The sequence below is a fragment of the Phocoena phocoena genome, chromosome X, assembly GCF_963924675.1.
Source record: "Phocoena phocoena chromosome X, mPhoPho1.1, whole genome shotgun sequence".
NCBI classification, from domain to species: domain Eukaryota; kingdom Metazoa; phylum Chordata; class Mammalia; order Artiodactyla; family Phocoenidae; genus Phocoena; species Phocoena phocoena.
Window position 1 is genome coordinate 88,254,381 of NC_089240.1, and position 21,084 is coordinate 88,275,464.

Genomic DNA, 21,084 nt, shown 5'->3' on the forward strand with positions numbered 1-21,084 from the left:
AAAGAAATAAAAGAGATAAGGATGATTCCAAACATATTAGTTGGATTGTTAGTGGAACCTTTTACAAATAAGAAAATCAGTGTTGGAGTGAAGAGCAGCTTAGATTAAGACTTGCTGGATGGCGATGTCGCGACGCGTCAACAATGGCGACTGCGTCAGCGTCAGCGGGCCTCCGTTGTCAAGCGGTTTCCAGACGTTGCAGCGGGACCCGCAGTCATCTTAGAATCGGCCGGCGGGGAGGACAGAACACCTGTGCCCACTCCCGCCGCGTTGTGGATCGAGCGGTGGTGTCAAGACCCAGCGGGGTGAGCCAGCGTCACTTCGGCCTCTTCACTCTCCCGGACACTGCACCTGGGCTGAGTCGGCAACATGAGCGGCAACAACTTGGATGAGAACGACGAGTTTGATGAGCAGTTGCGAATGCAAGAATTGTACGGAGGCACTGAGGACGGCGACACCGAGAAAGATCCCGGTGGAGAAAACGATTCTTTCCAGCAGCAGCCGACTGACACCCCATACGAGTGGGACCTGGACAAGAAGGCTTGGTTCCCCGAGATCACTGAAGATTTTATTGCTACATATCAGGCCAATTATGGCTTTTCTAACGATGGTGCGTCTAGTTCTACTGCGAATGTCCAAGGTGTCAGTGCTAGGACTGCAGAGGAACCTCCGCAAAGAAAATCCCCTGAACCCAGTGATACCAAAAAGAGGGGAGAAAAGAGAAAGGGTGAATCAGGATGGTTTCATCCTGATGAAAGCAGAGACACAAATGTGTATGTTTCTGGTCTGCCTCCAGATATTACAGTGGATGAATTTATACAGCTCATGTCCACGTTTGGCATTATTATGACAGATCCTCAAATAGAGGAATTTAAGGTCAAGCTTTACAAAGATAATCAAGGAAATCTTAAAGGAGATGGACTTTGCTGTTATTTGAAGAGAGAGTCTGTGGAACTTGCATTAAAACTTTTGGATGATGATGAAATTAGAGACTATAGATTACATGTGGAGGTGGCAAAGTTTCCACTGAAAGGGGAATGTGACACCTCAAAGAAGAAAAAGAAGTGCAAAGACTACAAGAAAAAGCTGTCTGTGTGGCAAAAGCACTTGGATTGGAGACCTGAGAGAAGAGCTAGCCCATCCTGAATGCGCCACGAGCGAGTTGTCGTCACCAGAAATATGTTTCACCCTTGCACATCTCAAACGAATGTTCAAGAAGCCACAACTGAAATGGAATTTGAAGAACCTACAGATGAAAAGAAGTCTAAAAAAACAGAAGATGGGGGAGAACTTGAAGAAGATGCTTCTGAAAAAGATGCTAAAGAAAGTGGCCCTGAAAAAGAGGCTGAAGAAGACTGTCCCCAAAAGGAATCTGAAGAGAACTGCCTCGAAAGAGTGTTTGAGGAAGGCTGTCCCAAAAGAGTGCGTGAAGAAGACTTCCCTGACAGAGAGTCTGGAGAACGCAGCCCCGAGAAAGAGCATGAAGAGGGTAGTCCTAAAAAAGAGTCGAAAGAGAATGGTGCAGAAAGAGAGCCCAAAAAGAAGAGACTTAAAACAGATCCTGATGAGAACGGCCTTGAGAAAGGTTTTGAGGAGGAGGGCTCTGAGAAGGAATTTAGTGAAAACATTCTTAAAAAAGAGGTAGAAGAAAATAACTCTGAAAAATCAGAATTCGAAGGTGACAGCTCTGGGAAAATGTTTGATGAAGAAGGCTCTGAGAAGGGGTTTGACAAAGAGTCAGATGAGAAGGAAGAAGATTCCGATGAGAGAGGGACTGTGGGTGATTCAGGGAATGTTAAGGAGGAAGGGCCCCTGTCCACAGGCAGCAGCTTTGTCCTCAGTAGTGATGATGACGTTTAATCCCTTAAACTTGCTTTGTAGGGTGATTCCTCCATCTCCGTTTTGCCTCTGCTCCAGGGTAATTACTAGTAGTGTTACATGAATGTGTGCATAGAGGTAGGATGCCCTCAGATCAATGCAGTGAAGTGTTCGTGATTATCTGTACTGGCCGATTTTAAATATATGTGAACAAGACAACTGGATTCTTGTCTTTTGTCATATTTGTTAAGTGCATGCAGAATAATATTTTTTAAAGTATTCTGATTGAAGTTTTTGATATTCAGAAATCAAAAATAAGTTGTTAATATGCAGAAACAGAAAATTAGACCTGAGTTAAATTGCATTTTTCATTCTTGCTATTGCTTTATTCATACTAAAGTTTGGTTTTTCTAAGGACCTGAAAAATCCCTGTAGGAGTCTCCTTGTTTCAGCTTATGATGTTACCACTGATGTCCCCATTTCCCCTCTTTAAACCAGAACATGTTACTAAAACTTATGAAGTAAAGAACACTTCGGAGTTTTTCCCTGCCCAGTCCTCGCAAGTTACTTTTATTTTTCTTTTCTACCCTCTTGCCATGAAAATTGAGTCTTAAATGTGCAAAAGTAAACTTCCCAAGGTCCACAGCTTCCATTATTGAAAATACAGAGGAAATCAGAATTCTACCGTGTACTGTTTGGGCCCCTCTAGAAGCTGATTAAAGTTACAGGACCTTTACCCAGAAAAATCTATGCATGCACTACACAATCTTTTGTATACAGTTTGGGGTGGTTCATGGATCCCCTGGAGTTTAAGAACTTTTGTCATGCATATTTCAGATTTTTGCTTTTGATTTTATTCTAGAATCATGGTATCTAGTATATGCTAAGTTGTGTAGTCCCAATAAAAATTTGGGTCTTTCTTGATTGTGCTTTCCAAATTCAGTATTGATGAATTGACTTCTGATGTAGCATTAAGAAGTTATTCTCATAAATTGGAAGGATTAAAATAAACTGCATTGGTGCTTTCTCATAAAAAAAAAAGACTTGCTGGATGCTGGTGGTTGGATATGTAAATAAAAATGTGCAGCTATTTTTAGAAAATGTAGTACTGGGACTTGGATGAAAGCAGTTTTGCAGGTTCAGGCTCAATAGTTTTCTATCTGTACAGAGCTGTTCACACACTCAGTATAGTAGGTCTGTAAGGAGACTTTAAATATCATCTATTCTGAGTCCCTCCTTTTACAGAGGAGACCAATTGGTGAAGTAACTTGCCCAGTGTCCTGAGTGGCAATGACAAATCATATTTCCTGAGTCTCTGTTCCTTGCTCTTTACTGAACTTTAGAGGTTGCAAACTGGTAGTGGACCACTGATAGTTGTGTTTGGCCAGTAGAGTAGATTGTATTATTGGTCACAAATACTTGCCGCCTCTCTCTAGGAGAGGATTAAACTCCTCCTTCCCATTAAAGTCATCCTTGGCCATGTGACTTGTTTTGGCAAAGGAAATGTGTGCAGAGGTGATGTGCAGTATTCCGGAGAGGAACTATAAAGCATGATTTAAGTACATAGTTTCGGTGCATGATTCACCAGGTTTTCTTTTTCTTCTGCTACGAGTTTGTTTATCAATATTCTAGATAGAAGTAGAATATAGAAGTAGCTGTGTCAGCCCGAGTCCTAGACTAAACGTGATGTGCAGCAGATATACAACTATCCTGTGATGGGATTATAATGTGGGTAAGGAACAGCCTTTTGCTGTAAGCTAAGAATCTGGGGTCATGTGTAAATACAGTATAACCTAGTCAATCGTAACTGCTACAATCTACATCATTAAAAAAAAATGAATCAGTGACTAACATTTGGAAATTTTGAGAATTAGCAGAAAGATCCAGACTTCAGATTTCTGATGAAAAATTGGCAGGGGTGACGCATTTGGCCAACCCGGCACACATTGGCTGGGGCTGTATAGCATCTATCCTTTAGAAATAGAAGCTAATGCTATAGTTTACCCCAAGCATCCTATACTCCCTATTTGTATCTTACACCCATCCATCTTTTTCTTCAGTTATCTACATTACCTGTCTGGCCCTTGTAAGCACTTGAATTTGCCACTCTGGCTTTATATCAAATTTTCCCACCCCTCAGCAAGAAAATGCTAGAGGCAAAAAGAACAGAGGACTGAAGACAGAACTTTAGTTAATACCCACCTGTATGGATGAGATAAAGAATCAGTGGGGAGACATTTAATAACTGGTTAGAGAAGGAAGAAGAAAACCAGAATTGGACAGTTACCAAAACAAACAAAACACAAGGAAGAGACGAGTCAAGAAGGGGGGATGGTCAACCTCAGGGAAAACTACAGAGTTCAACAATAAAGACAGTGATAAAAGCAGGTCATATATGACCTTTGAGAGAATAATTGCTGTGTTTTGATGATCATGGAAGACAGAAGATAGGAGATTAAGGAGCAAAGGGCTGCTGAGAAAATGGAGATGTTGAGATAAAAATTTTCACAAGTTAGGTATTGAATGGAAGGAGAAAAATAATTGATTTCTAAAATGGCAGCGGAATCAAACCAAATGTGTTTTTTTCCCACTTCTTGTTTTGGTGGACAAGGGCAAGGGGCGACACGTGTTTGAAAAGCATTGGCAAAAGAGCCAGTAAAAAGGAACCAGGTTATTGAGGGAACAAAGTTTGGGAGGTGGCTAAGAGTAATGGATAGAGAACATGGGTGAAGCAGCTAGTTTTGGAAATAAAGGATAATAGACCTTCATCTAAGTCTGTTAGTGTGCAATATGGGGTCCTAGTGAATCATCAGTAGTAACTCAGGAGAAAGCAGTATCTGGGTCCCATGGTGGGGGTGGGGTAATGCAAGAATGATGACCTTGTCTAGTAGTTCAGAGAAGGTCTGTTCTCTCTGGTTACAGTCTTGAAGGAGGAGCAGACAGGCAGTGAAGGATCTGATAACTGAGAGACTGAAAGCCATTTGTGGCAGGAACCCGAGCCATGTGCCCAGATAGAATCTTGGTGCCTTTCTGGCCCCCTTTTCTGTCAGTTCTGCAATTGCACTAATAAGAAATGTCTCTTATCTCACATAGGTTAATGAGTTTGAGAAGGAAAAAAAATACAGTTTATTATGATGGCAGGAAGGGCAATGCAAATGGAAACTGAGAAACTTGAAATGCAACTAAGGGCTTTGAACTTCATTTCAAGAGGCAACTGTACCGCTCCTCAAATAGCACCCTCTGAAGAAGGAACATAGAATGACAAAATATGCTAAATTCAGTAATTTTCAGCCTGTGCTCCTAGACCCCCAGGAGACCCTCTTTGTGGTCTGCATACTGGCCCCTTATACTAGTGTTTACAATATGTCAGTGTCTATATTTCTATTAATGACATAAAATAGGGATTTACTTATGCTACATTAGCATCTCATTATCATGCTTGGGTTTGGACCAAAAAACAACAGCTGACCTATAGATCTTTCCTGTCACACAGCAAAGAGAGAGAAACCACTGTGCATCATGGTGTTCGTGGAGGCCATGCTGTCTTTCCCACTACAACCACAATGAGAGTATTGCCAAGGAACGAATTTCTAGTGGAGTCTTAGTGGAGAATGAAAGCAAATAAGATAGTGGGTTTTTTCCTGCCTTAACAAAAGCATCAGCATTTATGCTGCTATAGCTGGTAAACTCTGTTTTGTGAAGGCACGTTGATGGGGAGGGTACTTGGGATAGATTCTGATAGTAGGTGGCCCATAGGTCCATTTGCCTTGGAAGAGACTGGAGCATAGAAACAAAATGACACTCATTGCCCCATTCTTCTGGGGTTTCAGTTACTTTTCCATTACTTCAGCAGGTTCATTTTCTGAGTTTTGAACGGAGTCAGAATATAGAGAGGGGATTGATAGTGTGGTGGTGGGAAATGTGCTGCAGGAGGGAATGTGCAGGGAGGAATGGGACTGATTCTTGGACTGTAGAATAAAAATCAAAGAGAATGAGTAGTTCTCAACTCTGTTTAATTTACCTTTGTTGTATCTTTCTTTGTCACTAGGCTACACTAGGCACAAAATTTAAGAATTAGTACAATGGGCAAGACTCATGGTCTGATCACCTTATTCTTCCAACTATGACAATGACACTAAGGACATGCTATTACAGATCTTTCCTGATATCAACTGTTTTTCTTAATTACATGAATATTATAAACTATATACTGGTTCAAATAGGAGATTGAAAAATCCAGGGACCTCAAGGATGAGTAGGAGCTAGTCAGTGGTGGTTGGGTGAGGAGAAGAGGTTGTATTCTGGACAGAGAAAAAAGCATATGCAACTGCCCTGAGATGGCAGAAAGCAGCAGACATCTGGGGATTTGAAAGAAGGTCAGTGGAGCCTGGTGAGCAAGTGGGAGGATGGTATCAGTGGAGACTGAAGAGATAGGCAAGAACTGGAAGCCTAAGAATATCCTTTGTGGGACACAGTGTCCTGAGTCCCATGAACATTCATTGAAAGCAAGTTCATGATATTATTAGTGGTATTATACTAGAAAGCCTCCATATTCTCGAGCTTATGTTGTACTGTACAGTCACTCGTTTGAGCATTCATTCGACAAGCATATATTGAGTGTCTACTGTATGCCATGTGCTTTGGGCCAGAGTTGTATACCTCCCAGACTTTTGTAAATTACAGGCTGCCACTTACAATGTGGTCACTTTGTCAGTCCTGTCATGATAGAGTCAGATTTAGCTTCTTTTCATTATTATTATCTTGGGTATAGTATTGACGGTTTGGAGAACAGGGCCCAATGTCAGTGAGTTCTGCTGTCAGCAATCTGGAATACATCTTCCAAGGGTGTCCTTAAGCTCCTGGTGGGCAAGATCAAGAGAGAGAAAAAAACTAGAGCTGTGTCTTTGTGCCACTGAAGCAGCATTTGGGGAGATGTTAGGCTTAGTTCTCACGACTCTCTTATCCTCAGTGCTATGAGCTTTGACGAGGAGCCTATAATTGTCATTTTGAAGACTGATGGATGCCACTTTTTTCTTTCTCTCTCTTTCTAGCTTTGCTTTATTTAGACTCTGTTTTTTTTCACCTACTGCCTCTTTCCATTTTTTTCCATCTCTTTTATTCCATTATCCTAGCTGTCTCTCTGAGAATGAGTACCAGGAGTAAAGACTCTGCTCTCAGTAGCAGGGAAAGCAGAGTGACTCATATGGGCTAGCCCTGACCTAGGAATGAACCTTTATAGATATCTTCATCTTCATCCTCATTCACAAAGAGCACTTATGCTGAAGAAATTAAGTCAGTGGCAAAAAAGTGGCTTTCTCATCTGGACACCAATTTAAGAAGCTTTCTCCACATACTCTGGCCTTCATTGATCTCACCTTTTTCTGTAGTGTATACTTCATTGAATAAGAATCGTAAGATTTAGTTCTTGATAATATATTGTATTGGGGAATCTTGCATGATACCACTACACCAGCAGCGCTGCTTATATTGTATTGGGATAGTTTCTAATTCTTTAATAGATGATGATTTTGTTACCCTAACAGGATAGGACTGTAAACTCCCACAGGAAAGGGCCTATGACCCTACTTAATTTCTATCACCGTTAAAACTGAGCAAAATGGCAGGCATACAGTTTAGCCATTCAATGGCACTTGATTGAATTAATGAGACCTGTCATATTATTATACATAGAGGAAGACCTTTGGATTCCTACCTGCCTTTCTTTGATTGTTAGAGGGTAATAGAATTTTTGATAATAATTCTTCCATCGTCACCCTCCCTCATTTGTCTTTCTCTTTGTAAACCAGTAAGGGGGCATAGATTTAGATGAAACATCCATTTCTTCATGTCAAATTCTGTCCCTTTGTGTGGCAGTTTCCTTTATACAAGTATGCCTTTGCTTTGTCTCTACATCAGAGCAAGTGAAAGCCACGTAACCAACATGAGTGGTTGTATCCCTTTTTTGTTCTTTTACCCTCTGAAGCAGCCCAGGAGGAAGAGAGGACAATAATGTAGGAGGACAATAACATGAGAAAGTTGGAATATGGTATAAATGAAGGGGACAGATGTCATTTGAGGCTACAAATTAGTCCATCAGGTCTTTGGATTGTTGTAACTAAATGGCAAGAGCTGAGAGAGGAGCTGTGATGAAGACATTCCTTGGTTTTTGCAGCCTGTGCTTGGTAAACCAAGATAAGAGATTGAGTTGCTGATATTCCCATTGAAAAAATTGCATGAGATTAGTAATGGAGAAAGAGAAAGGGCTTAGAAATCAAAGAAATGGGAAAGGAAATGTATTTGATTCCTATGGCTGTTGTAACAAATTACAACAAACGTGGTGGCTTAACAAAACACCCATTTATTATCTTACAGTTCTTGAAGCCAGAAGTCCAAAATGAGTCTCACTGGGATAAAACAAGGTGTGTATAGGTCTGCATTCCTTTCTGGAGGCAGTAGGAGAAAATCTATATCTTTGCTTTTTCCAGCTTCTTGAGGCTGTCTGCATTCCTCGGCTTGTGGTGCCCTTCCATCTACAATGCACCGAGTAACCATATGTGGACAAACTTGGGTGCTAAGTCTGTAGATGACATAGGAGACATGGGCCAGGAAACACTGAACGAGAGCCAATGCCCTTCTAAAGATGTAAAAACTGTTATGTAAATATTATCAGAAACAGGTTAAGAGCCTAGTCATGCTATTTAAAATAATTTCATTATGATTTATAGTGCATATGAATACATCTTGCTTTGCACATGCAGTGTGTTTGCATTAGAGTTCTGTGATTTAAGATGTAGTATAAGATAAAGTCCGTGTAAGCAATTCTGTAAATGTTTTTACATTTAGCTTTCTAATGCCAAAGCTAATTGTTTAATATCTCCTCTGTCCTCTGCTTCATGTCCTTCTGTTTCATTCTGGGCCACTTCCATCCCTCCCTCCCTCCCCCTTTCCTATTTTTTTCCTATTGTTTTTGGTTCCTATGCTTTTCATTTTGTCCTTCTACTGACATCATATAAGTTTTTAACTGAGCAATTAATAGAATAAATAGAGTCAAGTCCAGCATATATACATTTTGGAGGCAGAATTTCTGTTTTGGGAAACCCCTTCAAATTTAATCCCATGCTAGTCAGATTTCATGTTTATAGATAAAATATTAATGGTTCCCTGTAGCCAATCTCCTAGAGCCCCTCTATGTTTTTACTCTTTCTGTGCTTTGACATGTGACCTGCTTGGAAAAAAATAGGTTTTTTGAGGATATTATATAACTTGTATGACTTTTCTCTAACATATTTTGGCCAGAGCTATGGATTTGATTTTCCCATGGACTGTAGTGTAACTCTAGTTCATTACTCCAGTCAGTGCTCTTTATCCTGGAGGTTATTTTACAGAAGTTGTTCAGAGGAACCCCCAAAAAAGTGACTAGATGTATACTAGCTTTCCATGTCTGCTATTAGAGAAAGGATTCCTGAGTTTCCGCCCTACTGATAGTGGGTCAATACTCTCATCTTTGTACATGAAAGAAGCCTCACAGCCAGCCCTGTAGACAAAGAGTGTTTTCATTGTTCATCTTATTCTCTACTAGTCCTTCTTTCCCAGGATGGCCTCATGTCTCTCAGAATGGCTAACAAAAAAATATGGCTTTAAAACTGAGCATAGCTGCTAATGACTTTATGATCCTAAGGCAAAGTTGTCTTTGTACCATAAGAGCTTGGCTGTGATTTGATAGTCTGAGGTGTGGTGATGAGGAAATGGATGATGGCTGTTTAAATCTGTCCATGTGGCAAACTCAACAAGGTTGAATATAGCCTGGTGGTTAAATTTTTGGTCTCTGGACTCATGAAGAGTTGTATTAAGTTCTAACTCCAACACTTACTAGCTTTATGTTGTGAAACAAGTTACTTTACCTTTTTGAGCTTAACTTTCTACATATGTAGTAATGTATATCTTAGAAGGTTAACTGAATCACAGGGAGATTGTCATTGAAGACTGTTTTCCCTAAGCAAGTGGGCAGCTACCCATCCAAAAGATCTAATAAATACAGAGGCACATTGTACATCAAACTGAAATAGGGCCGCCTAGTGTAGTGGCTAAAAAGATGGATTCTGGAGCCTGATGCCTCGGATTCAAATCCAAGCTTTATCATTTAATAGATGTGTGGCTTCAGGCAACTTATTTCATCTCGTGACTCCAGCTTTCTCATTTATAAAGTGGGGATAATGACAGTACATACCTCAAAAGCTTGGTATGAGGATTAAGTGAATTAATACAGCTATAACACTTAGCACAGTGCCTGGCACATACTAGGTGTTCAAGAAGGGCTATCTCCTCTTATTATTGATACAAGTGTTGTTAACACTATTAATAATAAGTAAATAAGTAAAGATGATAGATGTAGAGATTGAGATAAAGGATGATACCTTGGTCTCTAGCTTCAGCAACTGGTTCTGTAGTGCTACCATTTATTGAGATGGAGAAAACCGGGAGAGGAGTAGACGTGGGCATAAGTTTGGGGAATGGCAAAGTTTAGTTTTTGATGTAAATGTGAGGTGCCTGTGGAATATGAATATAAAAGTTTCAAATTAGGCAGTTTTTCTACAAGTCTGGGGTTCACAGAATTATGGACCAGGGGTATACTTTTGAGAGTAGTCAATATAGTATAGTTTTAAGATTATGATACTGGATGACATAACCAAGAGAGTGAATTTAGAAAGAGAAGAAATGAGGGGTTCCAGGATCAGTCTCTGGGGGTATGGATAATGAAGAACCAGTAAAGGAGATGAAGAGGTATGGCAAAAATAAAAGAAGGAAACCTACCTTTTAAGGAGGTTGCAAGAAGGAGGGCATTGTCAACTGTATAAAATGAGGGCGGAAATATCCATTGAATTTGACCCTTTTGAGAAGTTTGGTTATGAAGAAGCATAGATTAATGAGGATGATAGCTGGATGTGTCATCAAGGAAGGGTCTCTTTTTTAAAATATCGAAAATTCTAGCACATGTTCATATGTCAGCAGAGGTGATCTGTTAGAGAAGGAGAGATCAAGGAAGAGAAAACAGGAGGAGATAGAATCCAGAGCATAAATGGAGGGGTTGGCCTTTGACAGCAGCAAGAACACTGCCTTTATTTCTATGAGGTAAAGCGCATAGCACGATGCTTGACATATAGTAACTGCTCAGTAATTAGTAGCTGTTATGCTTGTTGTTTTTGTTGTAAGCTCAAGAGCCATGCTGACTTGGACGTGGAAAAGGCAGTGTGAGTATGCTCAGAGCCCAAGCCTTAGTGGAAGGAAAGCCTGGGTAAGGAGTTGGCATTTAGGGTGTGCTATTCTAAACAAAGACCCAAGAAATGTGAATTTTGAGATATAAATGCATTTGGCTAGGTTGTCCCACCTAACCTAGCCATATTTTTTATATCGGGGGAGGGTACGAGGCATCTCTGATTATGACATGGACAAAAGACAAGGTACTTTTATTTTATCAAGTGTACTTCAAAGACGTGGCTCTGAGAAATGGGCAGATTGAGCTCCATTGAGATTCACTGATCAGCATCTCTCATAGTGCGTGTTGTCCCTGTAACACATGTAATTAAGGAGAAAGTGTTCCCATCCGTTACATGTACCTCAGCAAAATGTGCTTCCATATGATGACATTAAGCAGTAAGTGCTTTGTGATTTATGCTGTTTCTATGATGTCATTGTCTGTGCTCTCAATACAATAAGCTGAAGGCGTTTTAGCTATTATCCCTTTAGAGACAAGTACCTTTTGTTAAGGGCCGATTTTTCCCAGCATCCTGAAATGCCTTTTGCTTAATCATCTCTGAGCATAAATGCAAGCTTTGTGATTTTTCAAAAATGCTTCAGAATTTCCTATAAATGTGTGCTTTTTAATTCTTTTCTCAAGTGGTCTTTATGCAACCAATAGAAGTCTAAATGTTTGATTGGTTCTTTTCACCCTATGTTTTTTAGATTTAAAAAAAGAGTTTGATTGGTATTAGATATGAAAGATAGAATACGCTTTAAAACTTTCAAACTGTTCTTTGAGATCAGTATTAGAGAGAGAGGCTCTTTCAACAACTATCTGTCGTCCTGGTTAAAGTGTGTAAGAAGCTACCTGGCCAGGAAATGGGCTGCATTGGTTTTGAACCTGCCTTGTTATTGGTACCATCTGTCTGTTCTCCTAAATACTGAGCCTGGCCCTTTGGTTTCTGTGAATTTCCAGATTCCTGCATATTTGCCTTAGTCTCTAAGATTTAGGCCTTTCTAGTTCCCATATCTTTGCTTGCCTGTCATGCTTTGTCCTGTGTGTTTTCAGACATGTGTGTGCTTGCCTGGTTTAATTCACTAACTTTTCTCAAATGCTCAATCAGGTATGCCTTCTGACTTTTGATCCTGGGACTGATCTCTGTCCTGGAGTACCAGCTTTTTACCCTGGCCTCCATGTTATACTGTAACTCGAAGCACCGGCATTGAGAGCTGAATAAATCACTGATCTGACCCAGTACAGCATTTCTGATTTTCATAGCAGTAGTCGTAGAATGTAAAGGATTCTGTGCTTGACGTTTGAATCTCTGGGGTTAAACTCTGGCACTACCAGAAACTCACTAAACGTCTGTGAGCAAATAGCTTAGCTTCTCTGAATTCAGTCTCTTCTTTTGTAAAATAGGAATAATTTTTGCTTCATTCACTTTTGTGAGGATAAATGAGAAATAAGATATCATATGTAAAAAAAACCCTAACATGATAACTAGCACATGTCTGTTAAATCTGATATTTTCATACACAATTCTGTGTCATTAATTAGTTTCTTTTTACAGGCAAGTACTTTGTTTTCAGAGCAAATACTAGGCCATAAGTAAAAAGTATCAGTGACAAAAGTTTCCTGCTTAAAATTCAGAAAGACGTTACCACATAAGTTCATTTTAACAATGATCCCAAGTTTCCCAATTAATTTATCTTCAATTCTTATGTATTCTGATCACCAATTGCATTATGTCCCTTCTGAAAACAATTAATATGACAACTTGTAAATTTCTTGCAGAAAAACTGGATATTCAGAACTGAACAAAAACATGACAGTGATCATAAGAACAAATATTTGTGTATTTGGTGGTGAAGCTTTTTGTTATCCAAGAAATAATTTGAACTTTTGTCCATTTATAAGATGTGATTTGCTTCTTATGTTCAATGTGCCATTCATTAAAACAGCAACATAACATGGCATTTTAATCTATATATTTTTGGTAAAGTCATGCTATTGAAATACAACTTCATGTGATTAAAATGATTGCTGTCACATTATCTAACCATAAAGAAGATGGGAAAGTAAATCAGCTCTTTTAGAGTACTTAGTGCATAGAGAGGTATTTAATATACAGCATTCTGTTCAATGTTCAGGGAGGCAAATATCATTATTCCTGATGTACGGATCTGAAAACTGAAGCTCAGAGAAGTTGAGTAACCTGTCTATGGTTATACAGCTAGTTCAGAGTGTAGCTGAGATTAGAACTCATGTCTTCTTTATTCCAGTTCCATGTGTCCTTTTCACTACTTGAGGTAAACTACTACTGTCTCCTGATAGCAGAATGGTAGGGAAGACCCTCTGTACTTGGAGCTGTTCAACGGTTAATCCAATTCCTGGCAGTGAACACATACAACTGAGTGTGAAAGGATAGGTTAGTAAGGGAACAGAGAACAGGCAAAGGCTGAATAGCTCACATTCAGAGGCATGTTGTATTCAGCTAATTCATAAACACTGCACATTGGACCTGCATGTATGTAAAACTCAATGATTACAACCTCCCATCTTCAAAATAGAGAAGGTCAGTGTAGAGGAAGTATATCATATGTGGAATGAATCTGTAAATCATTTTGGTGTCACGTCGTTCCCGTTACTGTCTTACTAGGGGATGGCAGCAGTGTTTTTTACTCAATGTGTGCATGTGTGCAATTGTTTTCACTGGGAAATAAATCAGCGATGCTATAGTCTAATGACCCTAAGAGAATTGTATAGGTTTTTAATGCATTTATCATGCATCCTACAGATAACTTTGCCCAGGACAATTCAGCCAACAGTTTCATTCTTGTTGTTAACATATACGACATCCATAATGTTATAGTGTAGATCAGATTTCGTATTTCAGCTCTTCCATTTTTGTTTAAGTGTCCATGATCAATTACTTAATGTCTCTGAATCTCAATTCCTTCTATCAAATAGGGCTAAGACTACCTTATAGATGTATAATAAAGAGGAAATGAGGAAAAATAAATGTACATATTCCCTTATATTCTGTTCAAATGTTACATGGAGATGAATGAAAGCCAGTTCCATTGCTGTTAATGACAACACTCTTGTAGTAGCTTAAGTTCCACTAGCTCTGCACTGCTCATGGAAGCTATTATGTGTGTATGTAGGTGTTTTGTTTCCACATCTAGCCTGCTTTGCTCTTGAGGACAGGGCAAGTGTCTAGTAACATTTTTGTATCTCTAGGGCCTTTCATAAGTATTTAATACATGGCGGTTGCTCATAATGATTACAAAGTTTGTGCCTACAACAACAATATTCAGATCACCTTTCTTTTTTGTTCCACATTCCATTCCATAAACTACCAAGGCTGATGCAGAGATGGAGCTTCTTTAGGCCTTCTCATTCATTCATTCATTCGTTTATTTATTTCCATAGCTCTTTGCAGTGACTATCCTAGAAAAGTTATATAGTTATATTTTGAAGATATATTATTTTGAAAATAATTATTAAAATTTTAAGCTATTTTTACTAGGTATTTTGTCTGCAATTAATGAAAGCTATAGGTGGGAGTGACTTTCATTATGTCATGTGGTTTGACTAATAGCCTTTTACTGCAAGAGTAGTTTATTGAAGACATTTTTTTCAAAGATGGAAATTCCTATTTTAATAGCTAAAATTAAAGATTGTTAGTAAACACGGTATTTTAAAACTAGCTAACTAACAATTATCAAGTAGTAATTATGTGTCAGATTCTATACTAAGTCCTCTGTGCACATTAAGTTATTTAATCCTCATAATAACTCTGTGAGGTAGAATATTGCAGTGATCCACATTTTACAGATAAAGAAACTAAGGCACAGAGAGGTTAAGTAACTTGCCCAAGCTCACACAGCTAACGTGGGCAGAGATTCACACATAGGTGATCCAATTCCAGAATCTGCTCCTAGTTTCAAAATTATGCTGCCTCTTACTATACCTTGGTACTAGGTTTTTAAATGAAATGAACTCTGGCTGTCATTATCATTGATTCTGAAATATTATGCATTTATTCCAGTTCTTGTTAATTAGGATTTTTCCTTTATAATTTGCTTTGCTTCTCTTAGCTGGGAATCCAAAACTTTTGTTTTGTTTTGTTTTTACCAACTTTGCATCAAAATCCATTGCAGGGATGTGGAATGTTCTCGTCACAAGAAAAAACTGTAAATATGTGTGGTGACAGATGTTAACTGGGCTTAACTACGGTGATCACTTTGCAGTATATACAAATATCGAGTTATTATCTTGTACACCTGAAACTAATATAATGTTATGCTAATTATACCTCAATAAAAAAATCTATTGCAGTTACCTTTCTTCATGTGCTGCCTAATTAAAATATTCCACTTTGACAGTTCCTGTATTTTAAAGATATGTTTATAAATATACTTATATATTTATCCATCCACAGTTTCTGATATTTTCTTGCTATTCTGCCTATGTGAAATTGAAGCTCACAGATGTCTGTCTCATGGAAACTTGACATTGACATGCAGTTAGATATGCAGTCAAAAGAGAGCAATTTAAAATTGTTTTCTTCAAGAGTATCTCTTTGCCTGTCTGCCTGTATAGGAATCTGTCTGCTGTATTCAGTGTTATTTGATATTTCTATACAATGTGTTAACCTTTTATAGCCTTGGCTACATACTGTTTTAGAAACGCACTTGTCATATGAATTTAAAAACCAACAGATATGTATTCCTCCCAGACAAAAGATATTTTGAGGATAAATGTAAAGTATTTTCATCATAACATTTGAGTGATTCCTTTGGTTTCCAAACACTAAAACATTAAACATGTCTATTCAACTCCAGTTGCCTTTTATTAATCATTATGATGTTTTCAAAAATGTTATTTAAATGTAGCTAATATCTGATATTTCAAGCCCCAGTTGTTCCTTGTGGAATATTTTCTACTTTCACATTGGTTTTTCTCTTAAACTCGAGTCTCTGTTCTTCTTGGTATGTCTTTCTGAGCAGGAAGATTGAAAACAGAAAGGAAGCATTTTCTGAGGAGGTGGCACAGTTTCTTTTGAGAACTTGATGTATAGGATGGGTGGCTTTCTTTCCCATACTTTATGGATATTTTCATGAAATAAATTGCTTCTTTCATAGGATAGGTTAGAGCTCCTGTTCTTTAGGTGTTCTGACTACAGTGAAACCTTAAACTGGAACATTTCAGTTTGAAATGAATGCTTATGGAAGAATTTCTTGAGGTTCACTAAAAAAGTACTTTTTCCCCCTTTCCTTCAAACACATAGAAGTAATTCATTTTCAGCTCAGTCTGATTTCTGTTTCTGCTAATCCAGCTCTGCCTTGGATTTCATTGCTTTAAAGGTGCATCTCTTTATATACATGGGCTCAACATCAGTTGAAAAGTTGAGTTTGGTTCCCCAGACAATTTCATTTTGCTCTATTTGTATTCTGAATCTCATAGAAATTTTACATATACATTTAATATATGAAATGATAATTATAAGAATGGTAATTTGTATAGAAAATATATAGCATATATTCTTTATGAATACAAGATTACTCCTGCACATTTTTTTATCATTTCAGTACATTGTTCATTGTCATCTGACTTCCTCCACTCACTTGCATTTTAATATACAACATAAGTGCTGTTCATTTTTGAATGGTGAAAGCAATTTTCAGGGTGACTGTGCAGAAATCCTTTCATGTTTAAATTATAAGCATTTTATGAAATCGTTTAAGTTTATTAAATCTGAATTTGGTATAAAATCATTTGGTTCTTCAAAGAAAAAAATCAGCCTTCTGAGTCATCCACTCAAAGCTAGACTGACTGGGTAAATTAGAAACAGCTGAGGTGCATATGGTGCCATCAGAAGCCTCTACTATACGAGAAAGAGTCCCATTGGGGAGGTTTGCCCTAGGAGAAGCTTGCGCTATTTGTGCCAAGACCATAGCAAGAGTTAGTTAAGGACAATTCAATAAAGTTAGTTGGAGTATAGAGACTTCTACTGGTCAAAAGGTTTGTAAGTTGGGTTTTTAAACACTGGGTTTTGACTTATCTAGTGAGGATAAACTAATTTTGGGAGAGCTAAATCAATATAAAAGTGAGAAGAAATTTATGACGTTAAGAATCAACACTCCATTTTTGTTTGAAAAAGTTTTCCTCTTTGTTCTTTGCTCTCTTTAATATTACACGAGTATATTAATTGTTTTTCTTTTGTTGTTGGTTGGTTGGTTTTAGTAATGTAGTTGGTTTTCTTCATTCATAATCTACAAGTCTTTTAATTTGAACCTCTAAGTCTGCTTTGCTTCTCTAAACAGAGGAACCACTGATATTTGGTAATAGCAACTAAAGTAAATTTAGGCATTATCTTTGAAACTAAATAGTTCATTTAGGATGCATTCCAACTGATCCCTAATACCAAGCCCAACTATTAAGTAGTAGCAGACATGTTCACTTAGAAGTGTTTTGATCCTATCTTGGTCCAAAATTTTTTCCATCTATTTTTTTCTGTTTGTTATGCCACTTCTCCTTGTCGTTTAATATGTTTCTGAAAACGTCTTTTACAAAATCTTCGTAATTTGATGGAATGAGAGACAACGGAGCTACCATTGCGACTCAGTCTCTTCCCTATTTTATTCAGAATCCTTGCCGCCACTGATCATTACTCCCTGCAGTGTTTTATTTTATTTTTTTAACATCTTTATTGGAGTATAATTGCTTTACAATGGTGAGTTTCTGCTTTGTAACAAAGTGAATCAGTTATACATATACATATGTCCCCATATCTCTTCCCTCTTGCATCTCCCTCCCTCCCACACTCCCTATCCGACCCTTCTAGGTGGTCACAAAGCACCGAGTTGATCTCCCTGTGCTGTGCGGCTGATTCCCACTAGCTATCTACTTTACCTTTGGTAGTGTATATATGTCCATGCCACTCTCTCACTTTGTCACAGCTTACCCTTCTCCCTCCCCGTATCCTCAAGTCGATTCTCTAGTAGGTCTGCATCTTTATTCCCGTCTTGCCCCTAGGCTTTTCTGACCATTTTTTCCCTTAGATTCCATATATATATATATATATATATATATGTGTGTGTGTATGTGTGTGTGTGTGTGTGTGTGTGTGTTAGCATATGGTATTCGTTTTTCTATTCCTGACTTACTTCACTCTTTATGACACTCTTGAGGTCCATGCACCTAACTACAAGTAACTCAGTTTTGTTCCTTTTGATGGCTGAGTAATATTCCATTGTAATTATGTGCCATATCTTCTTTATCCATTCATCTGTTGATGGACACTTAGGTTGCTTCCATGTCCTGGCTATTGTAAATAGAGCTGCAGTGAACATTTTGGTACATGAATCTTTTTGAATTATGGTTTTCTCAGAGTATATGCCCAGTAGTGGGATTGCTGGGTCATATGGTAGTTCTATTTATACTTTCTTAGGGAACCTCCATACTGTTCTCCATAGTGGCTGTATCAATTTACATTCCTACCAATAGTGCAAGAGGGTTCCCTTTTGTCCACACCCTCTCCAGCATTTTTTGTTTGTAGATTTTTTTGATGATGGCCATTCTGACTGGTGTGAGATGACATCTCATTGTAGTTTTGATTTCCAGTTCTCTAATGATTAATGATGTTGAGCATTGTTTCATGTGTTTGTTGACAATCTGTATATCTTCTTTGGAGAAATGTCTATATAGGTCTTCTGCCCATTTTTGGATTGGGTTGTTTGTTTTTTTGATACTGAGCTGCATGAGTTGCTTGTATGTTTCAGAGATTAAGCCTTTGTCAGTTGCATCATTTGCAAATATTTTCTCCCATTCAGAGGGTTGTCTTTTCGTCTTGTTTAAGCTTTCCTTTGCTATGCAAAAGCTTTAAAGTTTCATTAGGTCCCATTTGTTTATTTTTGTTATTATTTCCATTTCTCTAGGAGGTGGGTCAAAAAGGATCTTGCTGTGATTTATGTCATAGAGTGTTCTGCCTATGTTTTCCTCTAAGAGTTTGATAGTATCTGGCCTTACATTTAGGTCTTTAATCCATTTTCAGTTTATTTTTGTGTATGGTGTTAAGGAGTGTTCTAATTTCATTCTTTTACATGTAGCTGTCCAGTTTTCCCAGCACCACTTATTAAAGAGGCTGTCTTTTCTCCACTGTATATTCTTCCTGCCATTATCAAAGATAAGGTGACCATATGTGCGTGGGTTTATCTTTGGGCTTTGTATCCTGTTCCATTGATCGATATTTCTGTTTTTGTGCAAGTACCATACTGTCTTGATTACTGTAGCTTTGTAGAATAGTCTGAAGTCAGGGAGACTGATTCCTCCAGCTCTGTTTTTCTTTCTCAAGATTGCTTTGGCTATTCAGAGTGTTTTGTGATTCCATATAAAGTTGTGAAATTTTTTGTTCTAGTTCTGTGAAAAATGGCAGTGGTAGTTTGATAGGGATTGCATTGAAACTGTAGATTGCTTGGGGTAGTAGAGTCATTATCCCAATGTTGATTCTTCCAATCCAAAAACATGGTATATCTCTCCATCTATTTGTATCATCTTTAATTTCTTTCATAAGTGTCTTATAATTTTCTGCATACAGGTTATTTTTTTCCTTAGGTAGGTTTATTCCTAGATATTTTATTCTTTTTGTTGCAATGGTAAATGGGAGTGTTTTCTTAATTTCACTTTCAGATTTTTCGTCATTAGTCTGTAGGAATGCTAGAAATTTCTGTGCATTAATTATGTATCCTGCTACTTTACCAAATTCATTGATTAGCTCTAGTAGTTTTTCTGGTAGCATCTTTAGGATTCTCTATGTACGGTATCATGCCATCTGCAAACAGTGACAGCTTTACTTCTTTTCCAATTTGGATTCCTTTTATTTCTTTTTCTCCTCTGATTTCTGTGGCTAAAACTCCCAAAACTATGTTGAATAATGGTGGTGAGAGTGGGCAACCTTGTCTTGTTCCTGATCTTAGTGGAAATGGTTTCAGTTTTTCACCATTGAGGACAATGTTGGCTGTGCGTTTGTCATATATGGCCTTTATTATGTTGAGGTGAGTTCCCTCTGTGCCTACTTTCTGGAGGGTGTTTTTCATAAATCGGTGTTGAAGTTTGTCGAAAGCATTCTTGGCATCTATTGAGATGATCATGTGGTTTTTCTCCTTCAGTTTGTTAATATGGTGTATCACGGTGATTGATTTGCATATATTGAATAATCCTTGCATTCCTGGGATAAACCCCACTTGATCACAGTGTATGATCATTCTAATGTGCTGTTGGATTATGTTTGCTAGTATTCTGTTGAGAATTTTTGCATCTTTGTTGATCAGTGATATTGGCCTGTAGTTTTCTTTCTTTGTGACATCTTTGTCTCATTTTGCTATCAGGGTGATGGTGGCCTCATAGAAGGAGTTTGGGAGTGTTGTTCCCTCTGCTATATTTTGGAAGAGTTTGAGAAGGATAGATGTTAGCTCTTCTCTAAATGTTTGATAGAATTTGCCTGTGAAGCCCTCCGATCCTGGGCTTTTTTTTGTTGGAAGATTTTTAATCACAGTTTCAATTTCAGTACTTGTGTTTGGTCTGTTCATATTTTCTATTTCTTCCTGATTCAGTCTTGGCACGTGTGCATTTCTAAGAATTTGTCCATTGTTTTCAGGTTGTCCACTTTATTGGCATATAGTTGCTTGTAGTAATCTCTCATGATCCTCTGTATTTCTGTAGTGTCAGTTGTTACTTCTCCTTTTTCTTTTCTAATTCTGTTGATTTGAGTCTTCTCCCTATTTTTACTGATGACTCTGGCTAGTGGTTTATCAATTTTGTTTATCTTCTCAAGGAACCAGCCTTTAGTTTTATTGATCTTTGCTATCATTTCCTTCATTTCTTTTTCATTTATTTCTGATCTGATCTTTATGATTTCTTTCTTTTTACTAACTTTGGGGGTCTTTGTTCCTCTTTCTCTAATTGCTTTAGGTGTAAGGTTAGATTGTTTATTTGAGATGTTGCTTGTTTCTTAAGGTGGG

At 38.0% G+C, this 21,084-nt stretch overlaps 1 pseudogene; it reads left to right on the forward strand.

Annotated features, from left to right (window-relative positions):
• Positions 1-366: 366 nt before the first annotated feature.
• On the forward strand, positions 367-1,860 carry LOC136142212 (17S U2 SnRNP complex component HTATSF1 pseudogene; annotated as a pseudogene).
• The last annotated feature ends 19,224 nt before the right edge of the window (positions 1,861-21,084 follow it).